This window comes from Chrysochloris asiatica, unplaced genomic scaffold, assembly GCF_000296735.1.
Source record: "Chrysochloris asiatica unplaced genomic scaffold, ChrAsi1.0 scaffold00032, whole genome shotgun sequence".
In the NCBI taxonomy this organism is placed as follows: Eukaryota; Metazoa; Chordata; class Mammalia; order Afrosoricida; family Chrysochloridae; genus Chrysochloris; species Chrysochloris asiatica.
The window spans coordinates 21,369,668-21,382,307 of NW_006408550.1; positions in this window are offsets into that span (position 1 = coordinate 21,369,668).

Consider the following 12,640-nt stretch of genomic DNA (forward strand, 5'->3'; position numbering starts at 1 on the left):
CTAAGTGAAACTGGTATGGATGGGGATTCTGGAAACCTGAGTTTCAGAGGAAAGGATAGAGAGGTGGACTGAGTGCCAGCTGGGAGAAGAAGTTGAACAGGTGCGGAGAGAGAGTAGAAATACTATGGGCTGTTGTCTCATCTGACATGGTGTGTCCATCCTAAATTTTGAGGGCAGCTGTCTATCAATACAGTGACCTGGATGCATGGGATGCATGCTTAAGGTTGGTGGTGAGGTGGTTATAATTCTCCTTTGTTCCCCAAGTTCTCTTGGTTGCTGGAGGTGTGGCCAGTCCCTGCCTTTGCCCATCTGGTGGCCAGCGGCACCCCTACCTGTACAACCTCTGCTATGCTTGTGATTGGGTTCTGAGGGTGCCAACCCCATGTCTGGATACACTTGACTTTCATGTTATCAGATCTTGTGTTGCTTGTGTATAGTTTTGGGAGGCAGTAATTATCCCCATACAGCTCAGTCACATCTGTGGCTCCTCCCACTGGGCAAGCATCACTGCCCACTCTTTTCCACCTGATCAATGATAATTAGCAGCCAGCATAAGGCCAATGTGCCCTAAATTATAATTACACTAACAGTAGAAAATAGTATACACTTCTAGTTTCTATCACATCCACCACTAGACAGGTGGTGAGTGCCAAGGAACACACCAACATAAAATCATTAAATGTAAATTTGATACCACAATGTCTTGGAGACAACTTAGAATTTCAGCTTACATGAAGAAACAAGACAGAGTGGTTCAAACAAATGACCATTTAAATACAGAGCCAAAAATGTAATACCAGAAATGCCTGATAAGGAATTCAGAAGAATGATACTTAGGTTGTGTTGTTGTTGTTATGAGCCGTCAAGTTGGTTCCGGCCCATAATGACCCTGAACAGGGTTTCCGAGGCTGTAAATCTTTATGGGAGCAGAAAGCGTCATCTTTCTCCCGCGGAGCAGCTGGTAGTTTCGAACCGCTGACCTTGTGGTTCACAGCCCGATTCGTAACTACTATGTTCCCAGAGCTCCTGATAATGAGGTAAGCACTGCTAATTATGAGGTTGGAGGTTCAAATCCACTAGTTGCTTCTTGGAAACCCTATACAGTGTCGCTGTGAGGCAGCTAACAACAACAACAGGCTGAGAGAATGACTGAGAAATCTGCAGAAGAAATCAAGGAAAACACAATCAAAGCTTTAGAAAAATTAGGGAAAACACTACAAGAACAAATTGACAAAATAAATAAAAAATTAAAAATCATGTAAAAACAACAAATAGAAATCCCGAAGATTAATATCAAGTTTTCAGAAATAGTTTGAAGTAGCAGATAAGCAAAATTGACCCAATGCAAGGCTGAATTGGTGATCCTGATGACAAATCTCTCAGGATTCACCTCCTAAAGGAATAATCAAGGAGCCCTGATAGTGTAGTAGGCTGCTAACCAGAAGGTTAGCAGTTCAAATCCATCAGCTGCTCCATGGGAAAAATACAAAAATTTGTGTCCCCATAAAGATTTATAGCCTGGGAAACCTTATACAACAACAGTAGCAGAGGAACAATCAGAAAAAAGAAGAACAACATAAAAAATCAGAAGAAATCTAAAGAACTATGTAGGACACTGTCAAGAGAAATCATTTATGTGTGATCAGAATTCCAGAACAGGAAGAGACTTAAAACAAACAAACAAACAAAAACAACACAGAAAAAAGTGTTGAGGAGTTGTTGGAGGAAAATTTCCCTAACATCATGAGAAATGAGAAGACTTAAGAAGTTGAAAGAACTCCAAACAGGATAGACCCCAAAAGAAAATCACCAAGATATATTCTAAATTCTCTAAAACCAGAGACAAGGGAAGGATCCTTAGAGAAGCTCAGGAAAAACAAAAAGTTACCTACAAAGGAGAAATACTAAGATGGATCTCTGACGTTTCAGCAGAAACCATGCAGAATAAAACTCGCCAACCAAGAATCATAGACCCAGAAAAACTTCCGCTGAAATATGATAGTGAAATTAGGACATTTCCAGATCAACTGAAATGAAAAGAATTTGTGAAAACCAGACCAAGCGTACAGAAAAGCAACTACAGCAGATTACAGCCTGAGATTAATATATGTGACAAGGCCAGCCAGAGCTCAATCCAGATACAGAAATACCCAACAGTTAAACAAATCTATAAAACTGAACACAGGAAACCAGAGATACCAGCTTGCAACAACAACAACAAATCACCCCACAAAAAGGAGGGAATAGTGTAGTTACAGAACTTCCAAATGAAGAGGAAATCAAATAGATTTCAAGAGAAATCAATAAAGAAAGAGACTAAATCTAACTGCAACCCTAAAATTAAACCAAACCTTACTCCTCACCTTAACACTATTCTTAGTTCTAACCATGACCCCAATACTACATGAAACACTAGGCCTAACCTAGACCTAGCAATAGACCTAACCCTAGTCCTAAATCTGTACCTATGCTTTTACCACCACCATCCCCCAAAAAAAGACAGAGAGGAAAAAAAAAAAAAAATCAGCTTTGCTGGTTAGCTTTCTTTGTTTCTCTGTGTGTCTCACACACAGACACTGGTCCTTAATCTCAAGTGTAATCTGACTCATTCTAGTCTTTTTGCACATTGGCTAATTATGGTCACTTTACATGTCCATTTGGTCTTTTAGTTCACATTTTCACACTGGGGAGTGTAATCTCTGTGTCTCTCTTCAGAGAATATCAGAGAGATGTTTACTTATGTTTTATTGGCTCTGCAAAAACATTCAACTATATGGATAATAATACATTATGCATAACAATGTGATGAATGAGAATTCCGAAACACTGAATTGTACTTATTTGGAACCTCTACATAGACCAAGAGGCAGTAGTTGAAAGAATGAGAGGGATACTACAAGATTTTAAATCAGGAAAGGTTGTATCCTTCCATCATGTTTATTTAATCTGTATTCTAAGCAAATAATCCAAGAAGCTGGATTATATGAAGAAGAATGTATGAGGATTGGAGGAAGACTCATGAACAACCTGAGATATGCAGATGATACTACCTTGTTTGTTGAAAGCAAAGACTTGAAGTATTTAACTGATGGAGATCAAAGACTACAACCTTCAGTATGGAATCTGAAGATAACAAAAATCTTTACAACTGGACCAACAAGCAACATCATGGTAAAAGGAGAAAAGATTGAAGTTGTCAAGGGTTTCATTTTTCTTGTATACACAACCATTGCCTATGGAAGCAATACTCAAGAAATCAATGGACATAGGGCTAAGGTGAGACTGACCCAATCCATATTTTCAATCATAACATACATTTGAATTATGGTGTTAGAGAAGAATATTGACTATACCATAGACTGCCAGAAGAATAAACAAATAAATCTGTGTTGGAAGGTATGTAGTCAGAATGCTCCTTAGAAGCAAGAATGGTGAGACTTTGGATCATGTACGTTGGGCATGTTATCAGGGAAGGATGTTATCTTTGGTAAAAAATAATCAGTGAAAATGAGGAAAACCCTGAAGAAGCTGGATTGACACAATGGCTTCAACATTAGGCTCAAACATTTCAACAGTTGTGAGTATGGTACAGGACCAGGCAGTATGTCCATCTGTTGTTCATATGAGTAGGGCTTAACCTGAGGGCTCCACCACCACCAATCCTTGCTCAGAAGGAGCCCTGATAGAGCAGTGCTTAAGTACTCTCCTGCTAACAAAGTTCAAAACCACCATCTGCTCCACAGGAAAAAGACAGGGCTATCCACGTCTGTAAAGATTCACAGTCTTGGAAATCCTATGGAGCAATTCTACTATGTCCTATTGGATTGTCATGAGTCAGAATCTACTTGATGACAATAGGTTGTTCTTGCTCAGAAAATTTTTGGAGTGTCTTTGTTAAAAATCACCTTAAGAGATAGTACCAGACACTTAAGATAAATAATTTTCTTTTTCTTTGTGTACTTTCTTTCCCGTCTTCTACCACTTCCTTTTTCACTGAGCTGCACTCCTCCTCCTGTTTCTGTCCTCTGTTTAAAGATACAGTCTGGTGTGTGCATCAGAGATCATGAGGCAAGGCTGAAGTGAGGAAAGATTGTGGGACCAATCCAAGCACATGGAGAGGCAACCTCAGTGTTCATTTCTTTGTTAACTATTATAAGGCTTGTGGAAATGGGGAAATACATGTTTTGACCAATTCTGCTTTATTCTTGCTGCAGATAACATAACAAATTTGCCCAATTTCTAAACTATACAAATGCAGATATCTAAAAGAACTGATCTAAATAATGGGTCACAATGAACAAGAAAATAAATTCTCTATACTGGTGTGGTGCTATGGGTTAATGTGCTGGACTGCAAAGTTGGTTTGAACCACAAGGTTGGAGGTTCAAGCTAACCAGCTGCTCCATATAGGGTCACTATGGGTGGGAACCAACTTGATGGCACTTAACAACAACAATACTTATTTTTAAATATTATAATCCATTGATGATACGGTACTTTTGACTGAGTGTTGCTAATGTTAATTAGAAGAATTCCAATAACTAAGAAGAGAAGACTACCTGTAGCAGGAAGGACTAATTCACTTCTCTCTGTGCTCTCTGGAACTCTTGTTTAAACAAATATATCACACTCTACACTTGGTACGTAAGGAGCTTTGGTAGTGTAGTGGTTACGAATCGGGCTGTGAACCTTAAGGTCAGCGGTTCGAAACTACCAGCCGCTCCGCGGGAGAAAGATGAGGCTTTCTACTCCCGTAAAGATTTACACCCTCGGAAACCCTGTACAGGGTTGCTATGGGTCGGAACCGACTCGATGGCACTTAACAACAACACTTGTTACGTGGTGCCCAAATCAGCCTTGAAATTTGCAGGTAGAAGATTCTAAAGGCAGAGTTTGCCAAAACATCAGGGGATAATGGAAACATTTGTATTTGTATGCATTTCTTGGCTCTGGCATGTCATAGTTCAAAAACTGAAGGCCCTTTATATTCTGCAGTCCCTAGGTGGGGACAGCAGTTTGATGTTGCAACATTTAGGGGGACCATGAGTTGGGATCGATTTGAAAATAACTGGTTTTTATAATCTGACTCACAGCTTCCTTTACCACTTGTGTCCAACTGCACGCATTGTCCTCCTTAGTGTTAATATGTCCAATAAAAACATTAGGGTGTAAAGAGCAGTTGAGTTGTAGGAATTATTGAAGGGAAGATGCAGTCCTTATTAGATCCCTCCTCAAGATAGACAAGGCTGAAGGACCAGAGCAAACAGCCTTTGCTAGAACTCCAAAGTCTCAGGCTTGGATTTCTTCTCTTCTTTTCAGAGTTCCACATCTGTTTCTGTTTTTTGCCTGGTTCATTTCAGCTGCCTGGCTCCATCTGCCCTCCTGCCCAACCTTTCTTCCCATGGGGCTATGGCTATTTCTGAATTCCATAGCAACCCAGCTCACTCTCTAAGCCCATTATTCTGGGTCCATTGCTGGGTGTGATGAGTATGGGCCTGAAGCTTCTAGAACTTGGCTGCATTTTGCAAATGTGTATTTCCTTTCCTTTGTTTTTATTTTTATGTTAGTTTTTTGTTGCTCTGCCTTTTTTTTTTTAAACTGTAAAAAGAGGTCATGATCTACATTTATGTGATTATGTTTACATTCTTCAAGATACATATTAATGGCACATATATAACAGACTTGAAACATTTTTTTAAATGTCTCTGGGCCTTCTGAAAGTGGTTCTCTTAAGTATGACCCATGGCGGTTAATGACAGCTTTAGAATATGAAATCCAAAGGGACTTTGCCGTGACTAACTCAGGTAGGCAGAGCTTAGTTCTATCTTGTGTCTAGGTTTAAGTTTGAGATGTCAATTTATCTCGTGGACCTCATATACTTCTGAAGACTGAACTGCCACTCTCAGAAACAGAGTGGATTCAAAAGTGGGTTTGGACCACTTCCTCCAGTCAGCACAGAAGGACAGAAAGAAGCTTGTAGGAACTTTCCTGAGCATGTCCCTTAATGGCTACTGGGTCTCATGGTTGGGACATCATACCTGGATTGGCTCAAAGGCAGTCTGTAAGCATGTCTGCTTACGATGGTCTTGTGGTGCAGTGAATTAGCTAATGTCTCTTCCAGTCATAGTCTATAACTTCCACCAAACAACATTTCTGTACTGCTGAGTCTGATCAAGAGAAGCGGGGAGAAGATGCATGATTCAGCTGCGGACGTTAGCAGAGTTTGCTGTAATTGTAAAAATGTGAAACTGTAGCCTGGGTTTAAATTGAGCCATCTCAGAAGCAGGGGTGTGGATGCGGAGGCGTTTCACTATCATCTAAGAAGAAGGGCTAGGAAGGGAAGCTGTCCTTTGGACCCTGAGATCCCTGTGTATTGAATCTCCTCGACCCAGGAACAGAGAGCTGTGACACCAGAGAAGGGGCAGAGGAGCAGCAGCAGGATCAAGAATCAGAGCAGGAGGCAGAGCAGTGAGCCTCCCAGCTCAAGGAGTGTGTAAAGCTGAGTGACTGTGGGCAGGAAGTTTGCTTGTAGAGTGCCTCCAGGTACTCAAGTGGGGGAGCTAGAGTGCTTTCAGGCTAAGGCTTGTGGTGAGGAATGGTGTGTCCTATGGACATTTATTAGCTGATAACTGGTAGCGTAAAGGAGCTCTGGTAGCGTAGTGGTTACGAATCCAGCTGCGAACCTTAAAGTCAGCAATTCGAGACTACCAGCCGCTCAACCGGAGATTTCTGCTCCCGTAAAGATTTACAGCCTTGGAAACCCTGTACAGGGTTTCTATGGGTCGGAACTGACTTGACAGCACTTAACAACAACAACTATTTCCTGAAGTGAGTAGGGACTGTATGACCTCTCCTCTACTTTTTACTGAAATGTGAATGTGCGTCTTAAAAATGTAAACTAGCCAACCAGGTAAGGGAAAAGATTGTGAGGTCAAAGGCCTAGCCAATGGGGTGAGACACAGCCTTAAGACTTGCGTCAGGAATTAGAAACCAGTGTGGACTGTCCACTCGGTGTGCTCGCTGCCCCGTTCCTGTACGGCTATGCGCACACACCCCCTTGAAGGAGTAAATTTTGCTTTGCCAAGGTAATTGAGTCTCACCGAGTGTCTTTTGTGCGACATCAGAATTCATTTCTAACACATCAGACCACAAGTTAGGTTTGAACTGCAGGATTCAAGGTCACCAGCCTGTGCTCAGAACCTCTCGACAGGGTCGAGAACGGACACAATGGCACTTAGGAACAGTAACAGCATAATATATATGAGTCCTAGTGTGGCACTGTAGGATAGGCAGTGCACTGCTAATCACAGACTGGCAGTTCAAACCCACCAGCTGCTCTTGAAAACCCTGTACAGGGTCTCTTATGAGTTGTAACCAATTCAACAGCACATAACAACAGCAACATAATATATGTATTTTGAAGATGGAGGTCTTTCCTCTATACCTATACATAACATTAGAGTCCTGGTGCGGCGCTGTGGGTTAATGCACTAGAGTGCAAGTTCTATTTGTACCACAAGGTCAGGTTGGCAGTACAAGTTCACAAGCCGCTCCTTGGAAACCCTATACTGGGTCAGAACCAACTCGATGGCACTTAGCAACAAGCAACAACATACATAATAACACATAAGCAGTAACATCATATATAAAATCATACATAAAATCATATAGATACGTGATTTGGTTTCTTATCCGAATGAAACACTTACGGCACCTCTCCCAAACCCATAGTCTGACACACTATTATTTCTCAATTCATGACTAGAAGAAGATCCTGCGCTAGTTATAATAGATTCGTATTATGCTGGACTAATATGGGCCCAATTTACACAGCCTTCCACACTATGGTGAGTTATGTGCTGGTGAGACGGCCGTGGTTTATGTACTCTGTCAAGAATTTAGATGCTGTTGGCATTTAGCACTGTGAGTTAATGCATTGGACTGAAAAGTCAGCTTGCACCACAATGTCGGTGGTTCAAGCCCACCAGATAGCTCTAAAAAATTGCTCTGAGTCAGAACTCTTTTTAAAACACTTAAAAACAACAACTTATACTACAGGTGTCAATGTAAAGTGTCAGCGCTCAGAACTGAGGAGGCAAAAGCAGACTAATGCACAAGGTAGGCAGTTCAAACCCACCAGCTGCTCCTCGGAAACCCTGTACAGGGTCTCTATGAGTCGGAACCGACTTCATGACATTTTACAACAGTAGCAGCAGCATACTAATTAATGCACTCATTGTGTGGCTCTGTAGGATAAGCACTGAACTGCTAACCAAAAGGTCAGCAGTTCAAACCCACCAACTGCTCCTTGGAAACCCTGTCCAGGGTTATATGAGTTGGAATTGACAGCACTTAAAGACAACAGTACTCATTAATTGAATACTGGTGTGACACTGTAGGATCGACACTGGATTTTGAACCCACAAGATCAACAATTCAAATCCATCAGCCCCTTGGAAACCTTACACAGGGTTGGCAGCTCAAGCCCACCAGCCGCTCCATGGGGGAAAGATAAGACTTTCTGCTCCCACAAAGATGTACAGCCTCAGAAACCCTATACAGGGTGAATGAGAGTGGCAACCAACCCAACAATACTTAATTAACACCAGCATGCTAATTAATAGATTATGCCACACGCTGGCTGTTTGGCAGACAGAGCCAGAGAAAACTGGGTCAGGTGTCTTTGCCACTGCATTAATCCATGTAGAATGTAAAATCAGCTTTAGTGTCTCATACTTATTCATCTACTTCAAATAATAATGAAAAACCCCAGCATAATGCAGGGACTGCCTTATGGTAAATAAATTCCATTAGGCTGCTGGGCTCTGGACCATGCAGGCTCATTCACAATGGTAACTCTCCAATACTTAAAACAATGACTTGAGCTTTTTTTTGTGGCCAGAATGCAAATTGCTTCTTTGTAACACTAGATGGCGGTGTTAGTAAAGTCACTTAGGACTGTGGCTGGCACTGAGTGACTTGTTCAATTGATTATTTATTCAATTTCTCTTTGAAAGAAGGCAATTCAAATAACAATAAGAAATTAATCTATTAGGAGATTGAAAATCAAACAAATATATAAGCAAAAACAAAATTCTGACTGGTTTTAAGTGAATGTATTCATACCACCTCACTGGGGAAGTAAGAAGGGATAATTAACTTTATTTCAGCAATTTCCATTAAGAATTAAACCTCAGATTTTAATTAGTTAATTATTGTTGTTGTTATGTGCCGTGGAGTCAGTTCTGACTCATAACGACCCTTTACAGGGGTTCCGAGGCTGTAAATCTTTACAGGAGCAGAAAGCCTCATCTTTCTTCCACAGAACAGCTGGTAGTTTGGAACCACTGACCGTGAGGTTCGCAACCTGATTCGTAACCACTACGCTACCAGAGCTCCTTTTAATTAATTATTAGTGGATACTAAATAATGCTTCAAGTTGGTGAAAGAAAATATTCAATGTAAATTCTCAATTGTTTCATATTAGAGGAATCCAAAATTTAGGGAATTTGCTCCTATTGTCTGAGCCTCATAATCCTCACATGTAAAACAAGGAGTCGTCTTTAGGGTTTTGTGAGATGTTATTTATAGTCTATAAAGGACTGTAAAGATGGATTTAGATTGGGGGTTTCCATTGTTTCTGTTGTTAAGTGCTGTCGAGTAGGTTCTGACCCATAGCGACCCTGTATAGGGTTTCCGAGGAGTAGCTGGTGAGTTTGAACATCCAAGCTTGCGGTTCAAACTGACCTTTCAGTTCAGTGCATTAACCCCATTAGTGGATGCTAAGAAGACCTCTATCAGAACCTGAGCAAAAGAAGTCTGCCTTTGGAAGCTTTAGTCCAAAATCAAAGATTACTTCTTGTTTCTCCTTTGCTTGGCAATTTGATGTGATGGATTTTTGCTTAGAGCAAGACAAGCTTGTTCTCCACTTGTGGACACAGTTCTTCCAAAGTGCTTCAATACACTAACCCAGGAATCATCCAGATTATAAATATAAAAGCAGTTCCCTAGGAGCAGCTGACTGCTTTGTCTGCTAGTCCTGGAGGAATTGAGCATAGTGTATCCAGAGAACTGAACCGCTTACTCTATTGATATAAAATCCAAAAGACTTCTGAAGCCAAAATTAACATTGAAATAGGAGGTTGGGAAACTTCAGGCTAAAGCTCTCTGGGGGAAAATGTAAGTCATAAGTAATTATTGTGCTAAAGGGGGAAAATAAAATAACAATGTTTTGATTGGTTCACAGGAATTAAGGTCAGTTCAAAGCAGGACAAGTGAAGCATACTTTTTAGCATCATTGGTTACAATCAGACTGCTGAAATACCAGTATTGGCTACAAGATATAATTGCCAGACAGGGTTACAAGGGAGTTTCTCAGGCTGGTTACAAAGCAAGGACATGAAGGCTACTGTCAGGAATTACTTGTTAACAATTACCTTGCTCACAGTTTTAGATCTCTGTAGGTGAGTGGAAACAGTTTTCACGAAGTACTGCTTTGCTCAAAGCTTCATGAAATGGATGCCACTGAGATCAAAAGTTTCCAGGAGGTCTTCACATTCCTTCGCTTAACTATAAAGAAACGTCCGCTTTAGCAATATTAGGAGTGAGTTTTCTAGGTAAAAAAAAGGAAGAATTTTGGGAAAGATTACATGGAATTTGTAAGCAGCAAAAGTGAAATCTCCGTGAAAGACTACAATGAGTTCTCACAGTTTGTTGATTCACTTCACAAATTGGTCTGATGCCTCTGCTTTGGGCTTTGATCTTATAGACATTATCATTGGAAATTCACATATTAAACCGAACAAGAGCTCTGGTAGCGTAGTTATTATGAATCAGGCTGTGAACCGCAATGTCAACAGTTCGAAACTACCAACTCTTCACCGGGAGAAAGATGAGGCTTTCTGCTCCCGTAAAGATTTATAGCCTCGGAAACCCTGTACAGGGTCGCTATGAGTCAGAACTGACTCAACGGCACATAATAACAACAGCAACAACCCACCATGGCATTCATGCCATTGACTTTGCATATTCAAAATGCTGAAATATATTTAAGGGTTTATTGTTGTTTTGCCTCTGGAAACATTTGCAAGTACGGACTTACAAAACAGAGGGTTTTTTTTTTTTTAAACTAGATCAAGACATGCATTTTATATTATGTTAGCACAGAAAAATATTGTAAAAATGTTCTTGGCTATAGTTTTTCTGCTTGGCTTTCCTGAGGTTTTTTTAAGGCCCAAAGACACGAACATTTTTCAGTATTCTAAGTCGTCTGTCTATATGGCTTCCCAACAAAAGAAACTCACAATGACTACAAAGCACTTTGTAAATATGGATGCAATCCGAAGGCTAAGCGAAAATCTGTAGCAGCAAGCAAGAAAGAAAAGGGCAGGTACATGATTTTAATAATTTAATAAAATTATAGCAAGTAAGGAAACATAACACTTTCTAATTTATTGATGGTCAGGTAATATCGCCACAATAGGAAAAGATGATTTACAAATTCATGAATTATTTCTCTGCTTAGATTTGAATTCCTGAAACTAAATGCTTGGTCATGCTTTGGGGCTTTCATACTTGGTGATATATGAAAACAGCGCCTCCTTCTGGTCGGAAAGCTTACATAAGTGAAACACATTTGTGCGAACTCCAAAACCCTTTCCCGTTATTAATGGCTATATCTTGCCAGTGATGAAGACACAACTTGCTATTTAAACGCTCAATCAAATGTGCATAGTTTGCTCTCTGGCTGGGAGAGTTGTATTTTAATATATATTAATAACCACTGCATTCTACTTTTACCAGGATGCATCTTTCAGAAATATGTTGTTCTGCCTTTGTCCTATATAGTTGAATTATACAGTGATAGTTAGCCAAGGAACTCTGGTAGCGTAGTGGTTGCGAATCAGGCTGCTAACCTCAAGGTCGGCAGTTTGAAACTACCAGCGGTTCCGCGGGAGAAAGATGAGGCTTGCTGCTCCCGTAAAGATTTACAGCCTCGGAAACCCTGTGCAGGGTCACTATGAGTCGGAACCGACTCCATGGTACTTAACAACAACAACAACAAGTTAGCCAATGACTTAAAACTATTCACTTACATGACATATGTCAGGATTCTGTGGCATCCCTTAATAAATGTTTACTCAGCTGTTCTGATACTGACTGAATTTGAGGTTTTTTGTTTGAATGCACAACACATTCCCTATAGGTGAGGGGAAGCACCTTTAATTGCTTCTATCTTGGACTGGAATTCTCTTGACATTCCTCTTTAACCTTGTATCCTCTAAATCTACCCAGAGTTTATTACAACCCAGACTTCAAAACTGCTAATTGGAGCTTTGTGTTCTTTGAAAATGGGCAATCAACTTTAAAGAAAGTCCTTCTAGACATGTGATGGGGAATTGTTAGAAAATAATTAACTATAGCTCATAGGCTAATGAGTTCCCTAGTAACACTAACCTTTCTGAATAAGAAAACTTTAATAATGAATGGATAAATAGCCTATGTAGAAAATGATGAAGATATAAATAAGTCTTAGAGAAAGAAATCAAGTCTTAACTTATTGTTGTTGTTGTCAGGTGCCATCGAGTCGGAACCGACTCATAGCGACCCCATGCACAGCAGAACGAAACAATGCTCGATC